The following is a 10490-nucleotide window of genomic DNA, read 5'->3' on the forward strand; positions in this document are numbered from 1 at the left end:
TAAGTTAATAACTATTCCATGAGGTGTTAGTCCACATGTGCTGAAATGATGATAAATTCTGGATAAACTGAATCAAAAGATCCACCTCTTGATTAGATAGAGGCTTTGAGATGTTGCTAGACTGCATTTATTTACACTCAGAACTCACGAAGAAGCGCAGGTTTGCTTTATCTCTAATAAAAATTGGATAAACATAAATGAGTCTCATTAAGACTGTCTGCATTTCATTTGGTTTTTCAGTTTGTCCCTCTGTGGTACATTAGCTCCTCTTGGAAACCTCAATCCGCATCCTGGGTTCGCCAGACTCCAATTTGAACTAATGAGTTCATACCATGCACACAATTTCAGGACATAATGTCGATGTTGTCGAAGAGCCAATCACAGCTTCCATTTTGGAAACTGATAAAGCCGGAGACATGTCTGATCTCATCTCTGTAGCATCATTCAGCCTCGCCTGCTGTCTAGCTTGTAATCTATTCCTATATCTGATCACATACTGTATGTCGGCTGGATACATGTTATTGATCTGTTTCCCCCCCCCCCCACCCTCCCAAAAAAACATAATATATGGCAGAGAGAGAGGCTACATGTGCAGTGTTTAATTGGAACACAGATTGAATTGGGGAATACACAGGATTCATCGTCATGATTTAGGGTCAATTTATTGAGGTCTAATGAAGTTATGCCTTTTTTCCCTCATATATTCAATGCCCTTTAAAAGACAACAAACAGTAAATATTCACTTTAATAAATATTTCTGGTTTAACTGTACATACACATGCCAAAGTTTAGATCTACCAAACGGTCTATTTATCATGTCAGTGCAAAGTATTTACAGCAGCTCCCATTCGGACTCGTAGCCACAGGAGCTCCTCAATTATTCACCTGCAATATTAATACACAGATACACAGGCGCAGGGAGAATAATCAATAATATCCAGGGCTCACACATCCACGCACCAACGCACACATACACCAAATAAACCCTCATTAATAATTCAGTTAGGTTCAAGCTCTGAATGTTATTGGGTTTTGTGAACAGATCACCTGGCTTCACAATGACTTATCAGGCACTCATTAGTGTGTTATTTACTTTAATGCAGAGCAACATTTAAGAGCCACTGATGTGCACGCTGGGTTGCTTGGTGCCAAGCACTGAAGGCGGTGGATGGAAAGTGATTTCAAGGAGTGTAAATGGAGCCGTGACAAGGAAAAGTTGCATGCAGGGAGATAGCTGAAGACAAAATTAATTGCCGTAGGCAAAACAAAACAAAACTTGTCATTAGCTTCACTTATCTGTCTTGTATACCTGCTTGCATTCGGAGCTCATTTGCACAAATTCCCTAGTAGCAGTTTATTCAAGTACAAGCCCTGGAAATCACCCCAAAACGGCTACTTCAACCCAAAATTTCTGAATCCCTGTTCAATATCGGGCCTAAGTCCTTTGTTGTGCATCCTGTTATAAGAAATGAATTTCGGGTCAATCGATGAAATTATAAATACAATTATAATAATAGAATATAAATCATAGGTTAATTGACAACTCTAAATTGCCCGTAGGTGTGAATGTGAGTGCGAATGGTTGTTTGTTTGTATGTGCCCTGCGATTGGCTGGCAACCAGTTGAGGGTGTACCCCGCCTCCTGCCCGATGTTAGCTGGGATAGGCTTCAGCACGCCCGCGACCCTAGTGAGGAGAAGCGGCTCAGAAAATGGATGGATGGATGGATAATATAAATCTAATTTTTTCCAACTTTCCAGAGGGTGATTCTGAGTGAGTTTTCGGGGGTTTGTATTGGAGATCACTTAAATACATTCACAAAACTGGTGCATTTTCAGGAATGTTGAGACCCCCGAAAAGGAGATTCATTGGTGGGAAGCATAATCAATCGGAATGCCAAATAAGAGGGCTGAGAGCAAAGAAGTTTAGTTAAGGACACACATGACTGCTAATGCTACATATGCAGTAGCAGTGATGCTCTTTCTAGGGCAAGGAGTCATATTTGGTAACTTGCTGTTGCACTCCAGACTATTGGGGAAAAGGAAATAGGCCACTAAGCACTTCTTCTTCTTTAAAAGTTCAAACTTCATCTTTATATTGGCAGTCTCATTTACTTTTTTTCATTTTACAAAATAACTACACAAAGGAACAGGTTGTTGGTAACTTACATAACCAATAAACAGTGGTAAATATATTCATCCATTCATTTTTTATACTGCTGATCCTCTTCATGGTCACTGCTGACAAGAGGCAAAAAGCTGATTACGCCCTGGACTGTTCGGCAGTCAATCACAGGGCACATAGAGACAAACCTCGATTTACACTCACATTCGCACTGAGAGGGAATTGACGTTTTACATCCGTGTAACGTCCTAGTAGAAATCTTGGCAAGAGCGTGCAAAATCCTCTCGGACCCTTCACATCCCGGTCACCAGCTCTTTCAGCTCCTTCCCTCATGTAGGCGCTACCGATCAATGCAAACTAGAACTAGCAGACATTCCAACAGCTTCTTCCCTCTTGCAATCAACTTCTTAAACACCTAACCTACAATTCCATTACAACATGCTGGCAATTTTTTTTGTCTTGAGTTTGTTGTCACATTTCTGTGGGGCCAATTATACATTACTCGTGCACTCACTGTAGTAGTCTCAGCACGCTGCACTATTTGCATATCTGTTGTTGACCAATACTAACCACTCATGCCAGAGTAGCATCTGCTCCATTTGCACAGTGACTGAGGAGTATCTGCAACATTTGCACAATCAACATTGTCCCAGATTATCATACTACTTGTCACTTAAACTGCATACACTCCTTGAAGTCTCGGCACCCTTTGCACAATGGTCATTGCACCGGACTATTGCAATATTAGTCTTTCAAACTGATCTAAGTGCTAGAGGACTTTTTGGACAATTGTCAAAAAAAAACAAAAAAAAATGTACCGGCATTACCAGATAACTAGCAACCCTTTATTGCTCAGTGACTGTTTTTTGTCAATGTCTTTATGTCTCCAAAGTGTTCTCTGTCAATTGACTGTCTGTTGTCGTACTAGAGTGGCTCCAACTACCGGAAACAAATTCCTCGTGTGTGTTTTTGGCCATACTTGGCAAATAAAGATGATTCTGATTCTGCTAACGCAAACTGCCTGGTCGAAAGTTGGAAATGTCTGACCTTTTAAGTTTTCTGCAACGCACCATGGAGCGGAAGTCAAGACAAGACACGACGGACATGGGATTGTCATGGCTCGGTGGTCGTCTCCCAACCAAAAGGTTGTGGGTTCCGGCCCATGTCACCATTTCCAAGTGTCCCTGAGCAAGATACTGAACCCCCAGTTGCTCCTGATGCTGCGTCATCAGTCGGTGAATCCGGAAAAAGTGTTAAAGCGCTTTGAGTACCTTGAAGGTAGAAAAGCGCTATACAAGTGAAATCCCATTTAGCTCATGACATGACTCACAGGAATAGTACAACTTAGTTGTTTCAGCCAGTCAGCTTAGAAAAGTAATCATTTTAACAGGGGTGTGTTCACTTTTTATATTATCCACTTGAGCCTCCCTTCACCTCCTTTGCTACTAGCTGAATTATTGACTGTGTTGATTGTTTAACAGAAATAAATAAGTTCAATACTTTTTTTTCTTAATCGTATGAATAATTTTTGCGATGGGTGCTCATTTTTGGCGAGGGCACCTGCCCCCCAAAGATATCTGTGCACATGCCTGCGAGGGACACAAACTGTCTGTTAGCAACATGAAATAATGGCGTCCAACACCTTGATAGCATAGGTCTGCGGGCTAAAGGTGACAATAATTGTCCACATTTTATGGAAATGAGGCCGCTTTCCACCTATTTTTCTTCACCTACTCCTCCACGTTCTGCCCTAGCCCATCGCTCACATTTGCCCTTTCACCTTCCTCCCGCCGCCACTTCAATCATTTCTCGTCTCCCCGCCCCGCCGCCTCTCCCCTGGCCCATCGCCATAGTAACAGACAGCCATCACAGGTGGAGATAGCAGGTAGTGCAGCGATGCATGACTCCCCTTGCGCTGAATGCCAACACTATAGAATGAGAACGAGCAGAGTGTGCTGTCTTCTACCAAGTGGACCAGCAATTATGGGCTTCTGGACACAATAGCATGAAAAGTGTTACTTAACATGCAGCACAGCCACGCTGTGTTATTGTTTCGCTGGGTTTTCCAGAGAGTGGACTTGAATGCTTTTACACATGTTGTGCATTTCTACATAATTGCTCTCTATGGTCAACACTGAAGCAGGTCAGGCCGGTCTGTTTCTTGTCAATGAGGCGCCTTTGCAGTAAGGCAAAACAAAAAAATGCACTTTACTCACACAGCGCAAGTGACACTAAATCCCCAATGCAGACACCGCATTTAAGACCACAGTCCACCACGCCACACTACATGACCATGTGGAGCAGCCAGACAAAAGCTTGACTTTTTACAAGTCGGAGGCAAAACTCAGCACCTTTCCCACAGGGAAGTTACCTGAAAAAACTGATGGATGATAGTAAAGGGGAGGGGCATAGACATCTTTAACTGCGCTTTCAGAGAGAGTGATGAAAGAAAGCACAGTACAAAAGGCGGCGAAAATACTGTATCCCCGGGAGACTCACCATGAGCAAACACACAGCTGATTCAGGCATGAGCTGGACAGCCATGATCCAATTCTTCTTGGCGTTAATTTCCTTAACGAGGACACTCTTACGTTTTTCCGTTCAATCTCTGCTCTCAGTCCAGATGAAGAGACTGGTCCTTACACTTGGCTAACACCTCCTCCTCCTCTTCTTCTTCCGCCTTCTGTCAGTCAGTGAATGCCGCAGACAGCCTCCGATTGCAATGCGAGTCTCTGGAGAGTCTGTGGCTCACTGCGACTCTTCACCAGGAAGCGATTCCTCCTCTTCCTCCCAGGGCTGGATTTTCCTCCCCACACGCCTCCCGACTCTTCCTTTTCACTTTTTAATACCCCCCCCCCAACCTCCTCCAAACCTCAATGACTCTGGAGAGCTCAAAACTCTCCCTTCCTTCTTATTCCTCCTGCCTGATGTCTCCTTTTTTTAAATATAATTAATTAATTTTTTGCTCACCTTACAGCACAAAGCAAATTCAGTCCCGCACGTGGCTTTGAAACTCTGCCTTCTCCATCTTCTTACTGCTCCTCTGTGGTGGGAAAGATGGACGCTCACCTTTCCAGACACAAGGAGAAAGATGGTGACAGAGGTCCGCGGTGCACTGGGGATAAATGATGGTGAAGGCAGAGAGAGAGAGAGAGAGAGAGAGAGAGAGAGAGAGAGAGAGAGAGAGAGAGAGAGAGAGAGAGAGAGAGAGAGAGGAGAGAGAGAGAGAGATTGCAGAATGTGCCTGTCGAAGTGGCGGCGTGGGGTAGCAGTAATTTACACCTCAGTGCAATGAGATTGGAGAGAAGTAACAATGTACAAATACTTTGTTACTGTACTTGAGTAGGGTTAGTAGAAGATTTTTCAGGTGTCTGTACTTTACTTATTTAGTTTTAGTTTTACTTTTGCTCCGTTAGGGCTGTCACTATCGAATATTTTTAGAATTGATTATTCTATCAATTATTCCATATTATTTCCAATCAGTTTATTAACCGATTATTGTTGTTTAATTGGTTTTGTTTATTAATTTAACAAAAACTAATTTAAACAAAGGAACGGTAAGTTGTACTCACCAACTTTGAAAAAAAGAGCGACTTCTTAGGTACTGATTAATGCAAAGGGCTATTAGTTTGATATACTGTACACTTCAGAGGCTGCTTCAGGTACAACTACATGTCAATTGCAGGTTATGCATACTGTGGCTGCAAACAACATTTTAGATTAAACTGACTTTCCATTAATTGATTATATTTCAGTTATTGGTTCAGTCTGTTACATTTCAGAAAATCAGACAAGAGACAAATATCAGATAAGACAGACAAGGTCCTACTAAATGAAACTCCTCCCCTCACTTTAAAACAGTTCATTTGCCCCAAGATGCCACAAGAGGGCGCCAAAGCAATATTTTGACATTAGACATAGGTTTGGTCTAAACACAAAAATGCGAGTTTTTCAGTGAATAACAGAAAATAGCCGCCCCCCCCCAAAACAATGTTTTTTTTTTTATTATTAAAAATAAACTGTAAATTCGCAAATGCGAAATATGTGAATATTTGGGGGCTCACTGTACTTTTGCCACTTCTGGCATATGTGATGTGGATCCATAGTCGAGGTCGTCCACAGCCATCTGTGCGTGATTGGGATTCCTCAGACAAGTGCTGCTAGACGTGAATAATTTATACAACTGTGTCAGCGCTCATAAACATGCATGAAAGGCACGAGACAGGCTTGGGGGTTGGTGGGAAGGTGGTGACAACGTGATGAACGACCGTAATCATTCCGGTGATGAGTGCTGTTTTTATGTTTGTCTAAACACGCAACAACGCCGGGAAGAGGTGCCAGTTTGCTTTTAAAATATACGCGTCTTGAATTAAACATTAGCAATAATGGTAGCTTCATGCACGACAGACTGAGGAGTCATCGTCTACGCCCACATGTAGAGGTGTTCAATCAATTATCAGATCACTCAAAGCCACTCACACATTATATAAATCAGCCTTTTCAAAAATGTTGGGTCAGATTTCAGCATCAGCTTGTAAATACAATCAACCATCGCATTTTCTTGACCCTTGGGTATTTTGACGAAAGCATGTCACAGACCATGGGTGTCCCGATACGTATATATTTGATATCGGTAACAGTACAATATCAGCACATAAAGTATCATATTAAATGACAATGGACCTAAAATGTCTGATAGAAGCACTCATATACAAGCAGTCCTTACAGACTCCGCTCCAGTACTTCTCTCGAGCAGCGCCTCGATTCAGGCATACAGAGCCCACGTGATCACAACAACAGCACGTCCTAAGGCTGGCTCGCGACAGTTACGGATATTTTGACCAAATTTCTTCGCCTACGATGCCAAAAAGAGTCAACATCCACGGCAAAATAACATGATAGGCAGCACTTGCTGGAATTACGATCATCCAGTGACTTTACGTTTGTAGCGTAGCATACTCGGGAGCATTTACAAGCCTCGAAGAGCTTAAGATGAAAACAATTTTCTAGAGTTTATTTTTATTTTTTTTATATATTATTCAGTTGTAGTATATTCTTATGTTCTTATGTTATTCATGTGTTAACGTTAAACTTTATGTAACCTACCGAGTCAGTTTTTCCTCATACCGACTGTTGCTGACTATTGCTCCCTGTTCGAATAATATAATTTGATTCAAAGTCGTTTCTAACGTATCCATCCATCCATCCATCCATTTTCCGAGGCGCTTACCCTCACAAGGGTCGCGGGAGTGCTGTAGCCTATCCCAACTGTCATCGGGAAGAAGACGGGGTACACCCTGAACTGGTTGCCAGCCAATCGCAGGGCACATACAAACAAACAACCAGTCGCACTCACATTCAGACCTAGGGGCAATTTAGAGTCTTCAATCAACCTACCACGAATGTTTTTGGGATCTGGGAGGACACCGGAGTGCCCAGAAAAAACCCACGCAGTCAATGGGAGAACATGCAAACTCCACACAGGCGGGGCCGGGGATTGAACCCCAGTCCTCAGAACTGTGAGGCAGGTATGTATGATCCGTGCTGATATCGTATCGGATCAATATCGGTATCGGCCAATACTCAAGGATGCAATATCGGTATCATAAATGAAAACTGGGAACTATTTTAAATTGTGAAAAAAATCCATAACCTTTAAATAAATAATAATCTGTATAAAGTCTCACTAAAGGTTTACAACATACAAGAATCCATACATACTCACTGAACACCTGCACAATATAGTGTCATCCAATACAAGAGCATGAATAGAGAAATCCTTATCAAAAAAATTGAATATGTCCATATGCTTGTAGTTTGCAGTGGTGTAAAACTGTACTAGTTCATACTGGGGGAAAAAAACCAAAAAGTGATATTGTGGCCACAACATAGTAGATGTACCGTCCGCATAAAATGATCATTTGTGTCCACAATAGACTAATTTTGGAACCAGTTTTCTATACGACATTAACAATGACATAGAACAGGTGTCCTAGTTTTAATCACGACTTTGAAATTTCTCGAAAGAGCAAGTACACGCGTTATAATACTCTGATAACATTTCACGGATTTAGCGTCGACCAACCACAGTCAAAAACCTTTAGGTGAGTAAGGTGTGTTTTCAAATCCATATACCGGTGTTTATTATATTTCTTTTTGTGACTGCCAAATCTGATGTAAATTTTGTCAATGCAGAGACACATTTTATTGGCTCACAGCTGGCCAGGTCCCTTGTGATGTTACTTTGACCAACCACTGGTTTACAACAGTAATTTCTGAATTTTATCAACTACAACTACTCTTAAAAAAATGTGATGTATTCCTTTACTATGTATTTTAACAACTTATGCATGTTTGTTTATTTTTTTTTAACTCTTAATGTGTTTTTTTTCTATGCATGGCACTTGTTATAAAAAATAACGTACAAGATTAATAGTCATTATACAACTTTATTTGCTGTATTTTACTACATTTATATGACTTTACGTTGTGCATTATATTACTTTATTAAAAGGGTCCCTTCAGATTATTATTATTATTATTTGACTGTAATTAATAAATTAACTAATTAGTTGACTATAAATTAACACAAATGTTCTATGTTGTCTGTTTCTGTGTTTATCTAGCTTTCCAATGACACCAGATTTTTGAAAAGTATAAAGATTGAGAAAGTATGAAACTCGAATTCAAGATTTAAAAAAATTACAATAAAAAAAAAAAAAAAAGCACACATAAAATCCCGAATCCCATTGACTTTGCATGAAGACGTTGGCCAGAAATTGGTGCATTTTCTCCGGTTTAAATGAGACGTAACTTTCTTCACATTTGTGACTGATACTTATATCTCTGGAATCGTACTTTATCAGAATTGTCTGATAATGCACCAACGCATATGTCAACCGTTTAATGGAGTGTAAATGGAAGATGCTGTACCTGAGTTCAACAGGCGATGGTACTGCTGAGCAAGAGTCCTTCTTTAGAGGGTTCGTTGCCAGGATTTGTCTTACATGCATTTCATGTTTTTAGTGTATTATCTCCTCGCTAGAATAGTGAAACATAATTATATTGAGTAAGTTCTACTCAGTACTTGAGCAGGCAACAAGTGGCAAATTTCCGAGTGACGCACCACATTAACAGCAGGCTGACATTATTGTTAATTTATAACAAGTATCCACCTGTTTACATCGCTATGGATATTTACTTTTTTTGGTAATTTTGCTCACCTGAAATCAAGCCGCAAAGGTAAATCTAATCAAATTAGCATAATAGATATTTTTGCTGCCGTATTTCACCCCGAAGGACCCCAAAGCTGTCCAAAATGCCTGTGTGAAATGTATAAATATGTTCGACTAAATTGTGTTACTATACATAAACACGACATAAATTTAGGTAAGTATGAATAGAATACACTGTAGAAAATAGTTCATAGTACAGGACATTTTCAGTGGCCAGAATTATTTGGTGAAATAAAACACATCAACTAGAAAGTCTACCTTTTGAAATGGGCAATTAAAAAAAACGTGTTCACAGATATATGGTAAAGAAAATAGTTTGTACAGAATCTACACAGTCATAGCATAGTTCATGTTAACAAATAAACAGTATATTTACCACAATACAATTATAGCAATTTTAATGGTGAACTGTAAGGAATAAATTGTCCATCCATTCATTTTCCGTACTGCTTATTCTCACTAGGGATGCGGGTGTGCTGGCGCCTATTTCGGCTGACTCTGGGTACACCCTGAATTGGGCGCTAGGCAATTGCAGGGCACACATAGACAAACAACCATTCGCACTCACATTGACACCTACGGTCAATTTAGAGACTTCAATCAACCTGCCACGCATGTTTTGGCGATGTGGGAGGTAGACCAGAGTGCCCGGAGAAAAACGGGGAGAACATGCAACAGGCGAGGCCGGATTTGAACCCAGGTCCTCAAAACTGTGAGGCAGATGTGCTAACCAGTCGTTCGCCGTGCCACCAGAACCAAATGTATTGATGATAATGACAGATCTATGACTCGCCATAATTAATAAAAATGGACGGTTGCCTGGTCGCTAAGCCGTCTGCCTCACTGTTCTGGGGTTCTGGGTTCGAAACTCGTGTAGAGTGTACATGTGCTCTCTGTGCTTGACTGGGTTTTCTCCTGGTACTCCAGGTTCCTCCCACATTCCCCCCCCCCCCCCCCCCCCCAAAAAAAAAACAAAAAAACAAAACATGCATGCTATGTTCACTGAATACTCTTAAGTGTCCATAGGTGTGAATGTGAGTGTGAATGGTGACAGTATGTGCTCTGCAATTGACCAGTCCACGGTGTACCCCACCTCTCACTCCAAAGTCACCTGGGATAGGATCCAGCTTAC

This window comes from Phyllopteryx taeniolatus, chromosome 5 (assembly GCF_024500385.1).
Source record: "Phyllopteryx taeniolatus isolate TA_2022b chromosome 5, UOR_Ptae_1.2, whole genome shotgun sequence".
NCBI lineage: Eukaryota > Metazoa > Chordata > Actinopteri > Syngnathiformes > Syngnathidae > Phyllopteryx > Phyllopteryx taeniolatus.